Genomic DNA, 13,678 nt, shown 5'->3' with positions numbered 1-13,678 from the left:
CCTCTCTGTTTACGGAAGTAACAAAGTATTTATGGATACATTTTAAAATTAGTCAGAGCTAACTGCGTTGTCACAAGCTCCTAGCAGCACAAAGGAAGCCAATAAAAAGAAAGTACAACTAATACCGATGATCTTTTGTGGCGCATTCGCTGTAGAGAAGTCTGTTTGGATGCGTAATCAGAGCCAAGAGAGGTGGGATTGTGATGTGATGCACTTCAGTGACGCAAGCCTCTGTCATCATTTCAAAACTATCACTGTCAGACACTGTTTGCTTCCGTATTTAATGATGCATGTCAGTAACAAAGTGCTCAGGCAATTCCCCAGGTATCTCTGGCCTTTGATTTCACCGTCTCAAATGCTCTGAAAGCACACAGCCCGTGTGTGATCACACCAAAGTCAACTTGTATGACATACAAGGACATTAGGAGACATTGAGAGGTGCAGTGTTGGGATTTTATGGTGTAATCATGATTGAAAGGAAAAAGTTTTTTGTTTTTTTTTCAGTTTCCGAAAAGTGTTCAGAAGTAGAAAGAAAAGGAAAAAAATGCTGTTCATTCAGGCTAAATTCAATACTTTTTGCAGTTTGAATTGTTTTGCACCTAATTTTTGGCGGGTATGAAAAGAAGACATCTGTCACAAGACTCTTGGGAGACGTGTCATTGAATTGGTGAAGGGGCATTTTGACCCGGAATCAACATCGTTGGATAGTAGAGAGACTGGATGCATCAATGCATCAAGCCAAAATTGCTCTGTTTTATTATTTGAGCCTTCAGACTTTGTTGGAAATTACAGCGTTACGGCATCTATCTTCTCCTTGAATGCACATAGAGGCTGTTGTTTACAGCTACTAATGCTAACCATGCTAAATAACGCTAAGGGTAGCTTAAAAACATCAACTGCAAATCACCATGTATCAAATAGCCATGCAAAAAATAAAATTACTGGTGCATAAGCCTGTCGCACTAAGCAGCAAGTCAGTTAGTCGCATGATAAATTATAAGGAGCTTGATCATTTCCATTGTGATGATTAATAGCTTTTGAAGTGCTAATTTGTTTACAGAGGCATCAAAATCCATTGTATTCATATTTTTTGGATGGACTACCACTGGAAAGACTACTACTCTCTACTCTAATTAATACGAGTGATTTCCCTGAAGATTCATGTATGTTTACAGATGTTAAAGGTCCATTTCATATTTCTATCTAACTGGAAACCCTAAATCTATTCTGCGGTCATCGTCCCTGATTAGCGGAGTCAAAGCAGTTGATCATATCTGCGCTTCTGAAAGCCTCTGGCTTATCACTCTCAATCCAATTTACTGAACATATAATTACATCACTTACATGGCCTTATCTGACCTCACATACGCTCATACGCACATGTGCGTATGAGACACCGCAACAGATGTCGGGAGTTTTCAGGCTCTGCGCTCCAAAGGCACACTACAGAACTACTGTGACTCCCATAGGAATCACTTTAAAACTGGGATTTGCGGTCCTTTAGGGATGCACATCCCCACCAAACACTTTCCCATCAGTGTTAGGCTGTGCACCGCTGTGCTCGACAACCTCTGTTTACATCCTGGTGAGTGAACACAATAGCTTTCACCAAGCCACCGTCACATCGAGAGCAGCTGAGGTTCGCAAATGTAGGTAGAAAGCTTGAAAACAGAGCATCTGTTCCTGCTTTCCTGTCACTGCGATGTTTTATTCAGTCAAATTGCTGCTTACATATTCACTCATTCTGAAACATCTGCTGCACCGCCGATGGGCAACATTCCTTATGGCTTTGCAATGTTGCATCGGTTGCAAAGTAAGCCACATTTATTGTTGCAATCAGTTTAAATAATAAAAAGATAATACTGTAAAGATCAAGAGAGACACAAAAGCTGTTTTTATGAACATGCCCTCCAGCAGACGTTTTCGCAGATATTTTACTCCAGCAGTAATAACTCAATTGCACAAGGAAGATGAGCAATTTATCTAGAAAGCTTCTTCAAACTCAACCTATCTCTAGAAGGTGACTAAACAATAAAAGATGAACACTGCCACACTTTAAAAACATTCCGATGACAAAAACCCATGAGGTGTAGTGAAAAAGTATTTTTCATCTTACAGATTTATTTGGTTTTTGCTGCATAGATGTTAGCTTGGCTGTTCCCTTCCTATGAAATTTCACACAATTCCAACCTCCCTTCAATACTCCTTCTGGGATTTCTCCCACTGAACTCGATTTCTCCTGTTGAATTTCAACCGGAATTTGAACAGAAGGAGGAGTTTTGAAAAATGATGTCAATTTTCTGTCGTCTTAGAATTGTAGTCTACCTATATAGGGTGGTAGTTTGGCAATGACAGAGGAGGACATGAACCAAGCTACTCAGTCTTTGTTCACCACGCTTCCAAATATTGAGCAAGAGAAAATTTTAAGACATTTTATTGGCATGGTTGTTTCCAGTAAGCTTCATAGCGTAGCTTCCTTCACGATCAAGCTGGGTCATTACATACATCGCAGCCAAATGATAGCGATTGGGTAAAATCAGATCCAACCGTTTCAAACGTTAACAGAGTCCACGCATCCAGCAAGCAAACGTTGCTCAATACCTTACGGTCCAGATCTTCTGTACGAAGCAAAGCGTAGAACAAGAGGCTGATTTTTACCAGACTATGTAGATGTTAGTACCAGATTAAAATTACAAGCATAGGTTCAACACTAAGGTAGGCCACACAAAAAGATGCTTTTAAATAAAGCTTTCATTTCTCAGGTGAAAGTGTTTCCTAAAGCAACATGGCTCTATGTGAAAACATTATTGTCATTATTGCTCAACATTAACAACCCATCGGACCAACAGCGTACCATGGCTTTGTGATGGTCTGAACTTCAACATACTCCAGTGCGATTGAATTAAAACAGCCACAATAAAAAAAAGAAAAAGAAGAAAAGATTCTCATTATTGACAGTTCTCATTAGTACAACAAACACGACCCTCAACAAAGCTTGAGGACACTCGGTATCATCTTTCTTCCATGTGTGCTGGACACCTGCTCTAATTCTCCCTGCCCACCATCTACATATCAGCTTTCTATTCCAGTCTCCACACATTATCCAGACATTATTCCTTTCTGACTGATGATGCCTCACCATGGTTAAAGAGAGTCACATTCCTGGCTTTGCTGCGGTAATGTAACCCCGGCGGTTGCTTAGCATGCTTCTGTAAATGAGACCGACTTGTACAGTTGGACAGTCCCGTTCGCATATAGGTTGGCTACTAGCTCCAAGGCATGTGGTTTAAATTCCACTACTTAAAACTCCCTTCATTTATATAAGGGAGATAATGCAGGATCGTATCTGGTTCAGAGAACACCGGTTAACCCCTCGCTTGCCAACCTTCCTACTTCAAAATGAGTATCTAAGCAAATTCTTACAAAGTTTTGAACTAAAAAAGTTTATTTGAACACGTTTCTGGTATTAAAATATCACAGATAGTCATGGTTGGACTACTAGAAGAGGACGCGATATTAGTCGCTTTGAAGTAACGCTGTTCTGTCAACAAGCTGCTTGACTTAGCATGTTTGTCAGTAAAAATAAAGAATCAACAATTCTGCAGCTAACCAAAGTGATTAATTAAAACTAACAAAGCAGTTTATGCCAGCTTTCAGCCACACTCCTTCTGGCTTACGCTAGTCCCAAAATGGCGACAAGAGTTGGAAGAAACCACCAGAGTTGGTTGGTTGTTCAACAATAATTGATTCCATTTTTTGAAAATGATATCTTCTGTTCAGTATTCATTACACAATAGATGTATACATAATCACAATACCTTTTGAATTCTGCACCTAAAAACTAAGCAAAGTATGAAAAATTACTATTGGAACTAATAAAACCTAAACTGAAACTAAACAATATTTAACTAATAAAAACTAGCAAACACACTCTAAAACAAACTGAATTAGATAAACCAAAAGTAACAATGAAATAAAACTAAACTGTGATGGAAAACCCAGAACTGTTACAACCCTGTAGCTAACCAAGCTAAATAACTAAAAAACCTTTCCTAGCTTTCCAAAATTATTCCAGTCTCACTTGTTTGTATTGCCCATGTGTTTCTATGACGACCTGTGATAGTGTGGTGACATCAATGCCTGATTACCACTGATGTCAAAAAGAATATGGCAAATTTGTAATGTCACATAACTTACATAGAGGCCTACCTACTAAAAGTGAGTAGCAGAGAGTCAGCAATCATGCTTCACAATCTCATTTGGCACCATGCAAACTCTCAGTCTGCGCCCATGAAGTTTCACTTACATGACCTGCCAAATCTTCCCCCTTTCATTTTGTTTTGACTGCTACCAACATGGCTTTTACACATGTTAATTACTTTCTGCTAAGGCCGTTGTGATCAAATCACCATTGTCCTTATTCTAAGTAGATCTTGATTCACTTGGTAGTACATTTGGTTTAGATTAAAAAAAGAGCACAGCATGCACCTCCGCCTTCACACACCTGTGAACGCCAGAGATGCACAGCAGCGATACCAAATAAAACACAAAATTAACGGAAATATCAAGACGGTTGTGTCACAGCAGACTGAAATGCACTGTTGACACCATACCGCGCCGAAGTTTCAACTGTTTCACCGTATTACTTTATATGTAATGAGAACACACCGTGAACGACATATCCCATATGTCACCGGACTTAACGTTTCACAAATGAGTTTGATTTCTTTACGTTTGCACTGATGTGAAAAGATACAGCATTCCAGCATATTCCATGCATGACAAAATGAGAAACAGTGTGACAGCAACTTTTTATTTACAGTAAAGAGGATGTGTTCTTGCTCACAGTGACTTTGAAATTTCATGTCAGCACTTGAAACTGAATTACAGGGTTTCGACATGAGCTGTAAAAATATCCATAGCTGGCCATGATTTTAACCACAGCGGCTGATGACATGTTCATTCTTAATTTCACATTGGGAATCTCATTTAAATCAAAATAACGATAAGTTATATATAAACCATACATTTTTAAGATAACATTGTCATATTTTAGCCACAGCAGTTATTACTCTTTTTCTGCTTTCAGATAAACGCAATTAGATCAAATTATGGATGTTTTTTAAAGCCACTCAGTATATCATGTTGCCGCCATCATGATAATATCAACCTATAAAATTCCTCAGTCACGAGAACTCTTTGGTGCCATATTTAGTAGACTGTTATATTTCAGGTGCCTTGATTTGAAGCTATTTTCAATGATAAATTTGATCACTTCCTTTTGTCTACAGCTGTCTTAGGGACCAAGATCAAAAAACACAAGAAAATTAGTGGGGACACCATGATGAGGAAAAATGAGGAGAGTAGAGTAAAAAAAACCAAAAAGTGGGTTAATCATAATTAATGTCGTGCAGTCCTAGAGGTGGTTATTTTACTTCTTGAGATTTTTGGTGTCTTTGTAGTTGTAGTTGCATTGGACCTAACTACCACAGGAAGTTCCATTCTGACTATCTGTCAATTTAAACCAGCAGCAGTGACGTGTTGACCCACTTTGACAACCAAAGACCTAATATTTTATATGATCTACTTATAGTATTCTGTATAGAAAGCTAGTTATGTGGCTGCAATAACTAATATCTATCAACAGGGCCACACTTCCAGGTACTTCGGTCTAATCAGGGGAGAAAGTAATACTTTGTAAAAGTCACCCAAACAGGGATTCAAATAGCAATGAATAACGATATAGTCAAATACAAAGTCTTTAAAAATGATTTTGGAGCGTATAGAAATATGTATGATAATTTAGCTCTTTATGGCTATTTATCTGAGAAACTCTTAATTTTTTATGGCGGGGTATGTCTGCCATAAAAAATTGCATTTTTTATGGCAGACATTGTTATTTTTAAATCAAATATGACTTAAAATTATTTTTACTTCTTGATTTAATGCCTGGGGCTGCACAGTGGCGCAGTTGGTAGCACTGTTGCCTTGCAGCAAGAAGGTCCTGGGTTCGATTCCCGGCCGGGGTCTTTCTGCATGGAGTTTGCATGTTGCATCTCTGTGCATGCGTGGGTTCTCTCCGGGTACTCCGGCTTCCTCCCACAGTCCAAAAACATGACTGTTAGGTTAATTGGTCTATCTAAATTCTCCCTAGGGGTGTGTGTGTGTGTGAATGGTTGTTTGTCCTGTATGTCTTTGTGTTGCCCTGCAACAGACTGGCGACCTGTCCAGGGTGTACCCCGCCTCCCGCCTGGAACGTAGCTGGAGATAAGCACCAGCAACCCTCCTGACCCCATTAGGGACAAGGGTGAACAGAAAATGGATGGATGGATTTAATGCCTTGAAATTGGGCCTCTGTCTCTTTAAAAACTCCTGCTCTTTCTGAAGCTCCGCCTCCAGAAAGTCATCACAACATGGCTCCTCAATTTAACAAAGTTTCTACCAGTGTTGCATTGAGAAGTAGCTCATATGATTAGCTCAGCAGATGTGCAGTTCCACACTGCAGTTAGGTGTTTGCTAATTGCTGCTGACTAGCCTGAAGGAGCCTGAAGGAGCTGACCAAGGGAGTTTATGAGGAGGGGCTGCTCTGTGAGTCAGAGGCGTGGAAACTGCAGCTCTGAGGAGGAGCTGCGTCTTTAAGACGGCGCTAGGTCCAACCAGGCTTTTTCCACACCTGAATGGTTGCCATGGAGATCAAAGGATTTCTCAAACATACATGAAAAAATCAAGGCAGCACTCCAGGTGTGTTTTTGATGAGGGAATAACATTATAACATGACGTAAAGCTAAAAAAAAAAAGGAAAAAAAGTGGCTTTTACATAATACTTAATAATGCCCCTTTAATCCTCAAACTCATTCATCTTCCCTTAAGTTCCTGATAACGTTCACACCTCTGTCCTTGTCAAAGAGCAAAGGTTTGCGGCCGGTCAGAGTGGCTCAGCGGGGGAGCTGGGTTTTGCTCCACAGAGCAGGTGGTAATGACTTTCCACACTTCCCTGCTCCTCCACAAGCCAATCTCCAATGTGACGGCGGCCGGGCGGGTGATTTCTGGCCTTCTAAAACTGCAGACGATGGGAAAGCCGCCGGGGCCGACGCCATACGCCGACGACGGGGCGAATAGCCACAGGAGCTGAACAATCAGAGCCAGAGGTACGACAAATCTATTTAAAACATCTTGGAATATAAAAAAGGAATCAAAACATAATTTTAAAAAAAGGCTTTCATGTGGGGCATATTCACTGTTTCTGTTTTCATCCCCTCTGGCAGTAGACGCATAAAGCATTCACATGGGGTTTTAGGAGCTGTGCACTATTGATCACAACGGACATGAGGCTGCGGGGTATGTCTGCTCTGGAAGCACGGCTGTTGTTGTTGTTTCCAGACTCCACATCATGGACCTCTTTTTTTTTTCTTTGTTTTTTTTTTGAGCCTGACAGGGTAATAATAGCAGCTCCGGCCTCGTGCTCCCATCCCCTTCATCCACTTGTTTGCCATGCAGGGAGCCTCTATCTGATCAGCGCAATCAGGCTTTTAAGCGCAGCCTCTGTCCGCCGCCCGGTGCTAAAGTGTGTGTTCAAAATGGAGAGTGTTCACAATGGATAACACTCTCACAATGTCAGAAATGACCACTCCCCACACATCTCCTTAAAACCTCAGCAGCAGCAGCCGCAGCACAAACGGAGGTGGTGGAGGTTCCCCCGTTGTTATTGTTGTTTTTATTTTTATTTTTTTATTTTATCAGCCTCACGGCGTCTACTTCCCAGGCGCAGAGCCATGTGAAGATGTGGAGGAGGAGAAGGAGCCAAGCAGGGGTATCCTGGAGTGGAACATCGAGTACAGCTTTATCAAGTTCAAGCCGCCATCCTCTGCCCGGGGTATTAAGTGAACGTACAAGAAGAGAGGTCGCTCCAGCTGGTGTGTTTTTTTCTTTCTTTTTTTCTTTGCTTTCATACGTTCCACCTGCGCTGTAGGGAATTTCATATGCAGTGACAGTGAAAAAAAGAATGAACGGAAACGCTAAAATAAAAAGCCAAAAGTGAACAGATCTCACATACTGGTGTTTCTGACCATCAAGCAAATGATCGATAAAGATAATGATAACCTGAGTCAATGATGCAAATGATGGTGGGGCTTATTAAGAGAGAACAAACATACAAGTCAGCCTGACTGTCAGGATCTGTGTTTTTCTGTGTTTATTTAGAGTTTTCTGTGTCTTTGAGTCTCCGTGTTGTCCTGTCTCCCTCTTGATTGTTCCCAGGTGTGTCTCGTTCTGTGACACACCTGTCACAGGTGAGACAAGTATTTAGTCTCACCTGTGTGTCTGTTCTTTGTCGGGTCCTTGTCTACTGTGCGTTCAGTCCTTCGTGTGTCCAGCCGTAAACCAGTTGCTACCGGTGTTGAGCCCTGGCTTCCGCTCAGTCGTGCTGCCTGTGTTATTGGACTTGTTTTGGACTGTTTTCCACGTTTCTTTATCATTAAAACAACCATCAATCATCCAACCTGGGTCTACAGCGTTTGCCTCACCACCCTCAACACACCGTTTCATGACACTGACCCTTAGTAAAAAAGTTATTAAATCACAGTTTAACTGATACTGACCACTTTTTTTTTTTTTTTTTTTGGTGCGGTTTCACCAGACACACCCAGACCTGCTTGCTGCCACACCAATAAATCACTGACATTCTGTTTTATTTTTAATTGGTTGGCTTTGGATTTTTTTTGTTTTGTTCCGCTTCTTTTTCTTTAAATGTATTGGCTCTGGGTTTTTTTTAATTTATTTATTAATTCTTTCATTTTTATTGGTTCTGGGTTTGTTTGTTTTTTTTTACCCTGATTCTGTTTTTGTTTTTTCTTTACATAAAGAACAATGTGTAAAATAAGACACTTATGGAAGAAAGGGAGGAGAGTCAAATAAGTCCATTCTTTTGTCTGTCTCCTTATCAAACACATGTCTACAAATATATCATGTTTTCAATGTGAATATGTTTGAAGTAACATAAAAAACTAGACTAAACTAAACAGAACCGGCTTAACAGCACAACCCAAAAAAAATAAAAAATCTCGCAAAGAGCTAAAAAAACTGGAGAATGAATGAGAAACACAATGCTGTAATTGACATCTCTCAGTCTGGAAAGACATTTCAAATGCTTTGGAACAATAGCACACCGCAGTGAGAGCCATTATCAGCTAATTGAAAAATAAAAACAAAAACACATGGAGCAGTGGTGAATCTTCCCAGGAGTCACAAATGAACCCCAAACCCTCCATGGAGACGGGTTTTGGATTTTGGCGAAACACATTCCATGGTCTGATGAGAACAGAGAGAAACTTTCCGAAAGGTTTGTGTCCTGTTACATCTGGTGTTAAACTAACTGCGTTTTAGCAAAAGAACATCATAGAAATCAGAAAACTAGATTTTCTTACGGCGGAAAATCCTGAAGGAGATTGTCAAACACTCCATTAGCCTGAGTCTGTTTTTAAGCAAATCTAGTAAAATGTTACTTTTCATTAATTTATCTAAACTTGATTCTATAAAAACAGATAGCTAACAAACCACCGAAGTGGTAGCTTCTCCTAGCGTACACCGCATCCTGAACTGGAAACGCAAGTTCAAGTTGTGATTTATATCTTCGTGACAAACTCCTGGCTAGCTCAAGTTCAAAGGTCAATAGTCACTAAAGCACATGGATAACCTATGAACCCATCCTTGTGTCCGTTTTTTAAAAAGCACATCATGAGGAGGGGCCGGCCGATCGCTGCGTTTTGAGGAATATTTGTCTGGAAACTGTCAAGCAGATGTCCTTAAACAGATTTGACTCAATGTCGCCTCTTTGATATTGAAAAAACAAAATCCCAGAGGAATTCCCAGTCAGCTGAGAGCCTCCTTTATTCTGAAGGGACATAAAAACACAAAGCGAGTCAGAGCACGGCCTCAGAGCCGCACATTCAATTACAGAATCCCTCAGAAATCAAAGAAAAAGTACGATTCCTTTCATTTGTTGGATGAAAGTCGTTTGATGGTTTTTCTTTGTTTTGTTTTTGTTTTTTTTGCTCTGCCGTTACAGAATCATAAATTTGAAAACACAAAATGAAATGGGAAAATAAAGAAAAAAGAAAGAATTCCTCGTGGTTCGCGTTGAGGGAAAATAAGATCCAGACTCTTTGTCTTCGTCGAGACGTCCTGTCGGAGGACGCAGGCCAGACACGAAACGAGGAAGAGAAAAGAAAAGCGACAGCTGACAGACAACGAGGAACCGATTCCTGGTGGCAGAACTTCACCTTTGTGTCGATAACGCTACAGAAAAGTACCAGACAAACAGCTAGGACTCTTTTATGTGGATTATTTTTATTGTGGACTCTCACAACCTCTTGGCTCAGCTGCCAGCACATTCTAACTTGATTTTCACTCCTAAACATATAGATTACTGGTGACCCACTCCCCACTGCCTGACCCTGAATTAGGGTTCTGAATTAGCCGAACAGGGCTAATCTCTGACATTAAGCTTCCGGCAGCAAAATGCTGAGCTTTAGGTTTCATTCCTCTACTTAAAAACCGAGTTCCTCGTTGAACTAACAGGGACTTTACCTCACACCGTCACCTGACAACAGGGCACAATCAAGGGCATGATCTTTCTGGGCGGAGGACCTGCTACACACATAACCAGTCTGACCAGAACTACACCAAGTGCTGAATTGTACCAGCATAAATACCGTATCACATAGCCTCTCATCCAAATCTGAACAAAAGACGCTGATAATGACAACGTGTGGGAAAGCAGGTAAAAATGCTGATGAACGACTTCTCGCTCCATACGTGGGGGGCTTTGAGGAAAGGTTGGGAACAAGTCGTCGGCTCGGGTCGCACCGCTCAGGTTGAATGTTTACGTTTCTGAAAAACACGCCTTTGCCTTGACTCACACGTGCCAAACTGAGCGGCGGCGTTTGGAGTAGCCTGCGACGGTTGATGGCTTTATTGAATCAGAAGTGCTGACCTCATTGAAAAAGCAGGAAAACATCCCAGACAGAGAGTCGACACAAAAAGCAGCGCTGCCTGTGCAGTTTGTCCCTCTGACAGACAGAGTAACGGAGAGAGCGAGAAAGAAAGAAAAGCAGCACATGTTGCTCCTACAAAGAACAAATTCAATACAGTCACCTACACAAAGGAGGTCGGCCCGGGCCTTTTGTTCTGTATCGTTCGCTCACATCTTCCTGTCACCGGCCTTTTCCTCATACCAGACCTGGAGATATCACAACTCAGTGAAAGGAAGACAACCCCTCTCACCGCGTCGGACTAAATCACCTGCTTTGAGAGACTTGCAAAAGTCTTATTCAGAATCTGGATCTTTTATTCTAATTTGTTTTGATGGATGAACACAAAGTAGTGCAAAACCTAGATTTCGGTTGTACACAAATGAATCCCCTCGGTTGTTTTTACAGCTAAAATACTAATTTCTCTGCCACCTTTCCACTTCCGCAAACAAAGTAGCCCAGGCTCAGTCAGGATGGACAGAAAGCATCTATAAACGTCAATTCTTCAGATTCTCCATTAGATTTAGGTCATTCAAGCCCATAAATATTCCTTGAATTAGATACTGTAGCATCTCTATACTACAGTATAGAGATGCTACAGTTTAGGGTTGTTGTCCTGGTCTTGAGTTAACCATTTCAATCTCAAGTCTATTAAGTCCTTCAACAAGTTTGATTCCCTAAGTTACTTGCATTTGGTTCCAGGATATCCATATCACCATGGAGATGGTGTGCAGCGTTGGGTTTCTGTCACACCTTTTGGACGCAAACCAAGATGTTGGAGCCGCACAGTATTATTCAAATTGCAATCACCCCTGTAATATCAATGTGTGTAACGTGGAATCACAATTTTTGGATGCAACATTTGGTTGGATATTGTGTTTCAACTGCCATGCGTTCACATTCTGGACGCCAAGACTAAATCTGGCCAATTGGATGAGCTCTAGATGCCCAGACCTGATGTAGATTTTTGGCAAACAAGATGCGAATGCTCATGATGAGGGTTATCGGCATTATGATAATTGGAAATAAAAGAGGAAATCATCAATGTCGCAAGTTTGTTTCTTGAACTTGTGCAGCTCTACTCCCATCTGACACAAACACCGGATCTTATTTAGAGGTATTGCAATAAAAAGGGGGCAGAATGCTGAAATTTGGTAACAAAATCCTTAATTTTGTTTTAGGGAAATGAATACTTTCGCAAGCTAGAGCGTGTTGTTGGTGTTTTCATGAGCCAGGGGCGACAAAAGACCCATACAGGATGTCACATGCCTGCCTATCCCATTGTGTGATTTGGCCAGGAAACAGGATATTCACTCAGAGAAGAGTAGAGAAGAGTAGAGCAGACACAGCTGACCGTAGTGAGCTTTTCCTCACGAAGGGGTCAGGACAGATGGCCTGTTGCAACTTTTGTTTTGGAGTTGGAGATGCTCTTCCTTAAATTTTCCAAAATAAATACGACCAAAACCAACGATCTGCACGGCTCCTCCGGCGTTGACATGTCAACACTTGATCCAGCTGACATTCAGCCAGCAGGAGTCAGCTGACCTGTAACCCATTTGCACAGTCTCTGTGTCTCCGGGTTCATATGAAAACTGAGTCAGGAAACTAAATACACATTGCATTCAGTAGGAAAGTGAACATGAATGAATATGCATTACTCGGAAGTAGCTCATCCATTGTGAGCAAAGTGTGCAGAAACGCGTCAAGCACGACAAAAACAATAATAACAATAATGGAACAAAAACGTTTTCCCTCCGTGTTAACAGGTGATCACATCCCTGCGCGTTGTGGTGGGACTGGCTAGTGAACAATCGGAATTGTTTCTTACCTTGTGTCTTTTGTTGTGATCTGATCGCTCACACTTTTATTGTCTGGCCGTGGAGCGCCGGTCAGCCACTCAGAACCCTGCTCTCTCTCTCTCACACACACCCACACACAAACACACACACACAAAATCCCCCAGAAAGCTTTTTTTTTTTTTTTGAACGAGGAGTCACTTAATCGGCGTTAAACTCGTCCACAAAGTCCGAGAGAGGAATCTGTTGCCTGTTCGGCATAATAAGCTCCGCGGAGAGCCATCCACTCTCCGCTCCTCTCCTCTCCGCCTGCCCCGCCTCCGCGCTGCCTTCCTCGGATGGGACAGTTGAATGTCCCTCTGCCGCTGCGTCGACGCGGCGCCGTTGGCCAATAGGAAAGCGCTCTCTGCTGCCCAAACCCTCCACTGGTTGATTGGAGGAAAAAAAAAAAAAAAAAACCAAGAACAAAGCACGGCGGAATAAATCAACCAGCTCTGATAACAGCAAGCTTTGACTATCAGCTCTGACTATTAAGGGCAGGTTAAGAAAAATGAAAATAAAATAAAAAACAATATGAGAATAATGTCATAATGGTACGAGAAAAAAAAAAGTCATAATATTACCAGAATAAAGTTTTAATATTACGACAATAAAGTCGTAATTATACGAGAATAAATCATAATATTGGGAGAATGAAATAGTGATTTTATAACTCCTACACGAAATATAATTTAAGAAAATTAAATGAGGAATTGAGCATCTTGTGAAGTAACATCCACTAACAGGAGTGCAACGGTAACAGAAGGGCTGTAGATTTCATGGTATTAATAGTAATGGTTTTATTTTTAGTGCACT

General features: G+C 41.2%; 1 protein-coding gene across 1 annotated transcript in view; it reads right to left on the bottom strand.

Moving 5' to 3' along the window:
- The window catches only part of frmd4ba (FERM domain containing 4Ba), a 56,272-nt gene extending 43,166 nt beyond the window's left edge, over positions 1 to 13,106 (bottom strand). The window contains exon 1 of the mRNA XM_032548719.1: positions 12,856 to 13,106. The gene's annotated coding sequence lies outside the window, so the exon portion shown is untranslated. The remainder of the gene's footprint in view (positions 1 to 12,855) is intronic.
- Positions 13,107 to 13,678: the final 572 nt, after the last annotated feature.

The sequence above is a fragment of the Xiphophorus hellerii genome, chromosome 20, assembly GCF_003331165.1.
Source record: "Xiphophorus hellerii strain 12219 chromosome 20, Xiphophorus_hellerii-4.1, whole genome shotgun sequence".
Lineage (NCBI taxonomy): Eukaryota > Metazoa > Chordata > Actinopteri > Cyprinodontiformes > Poeciliidae > Xiphophorus > Xiphophorus hellerii.
The sequence above is the reverse complement of the archived record's forward strand: the minus strand, read 5'-3'. Positions and strand labels throughout refer to the sequence as shown.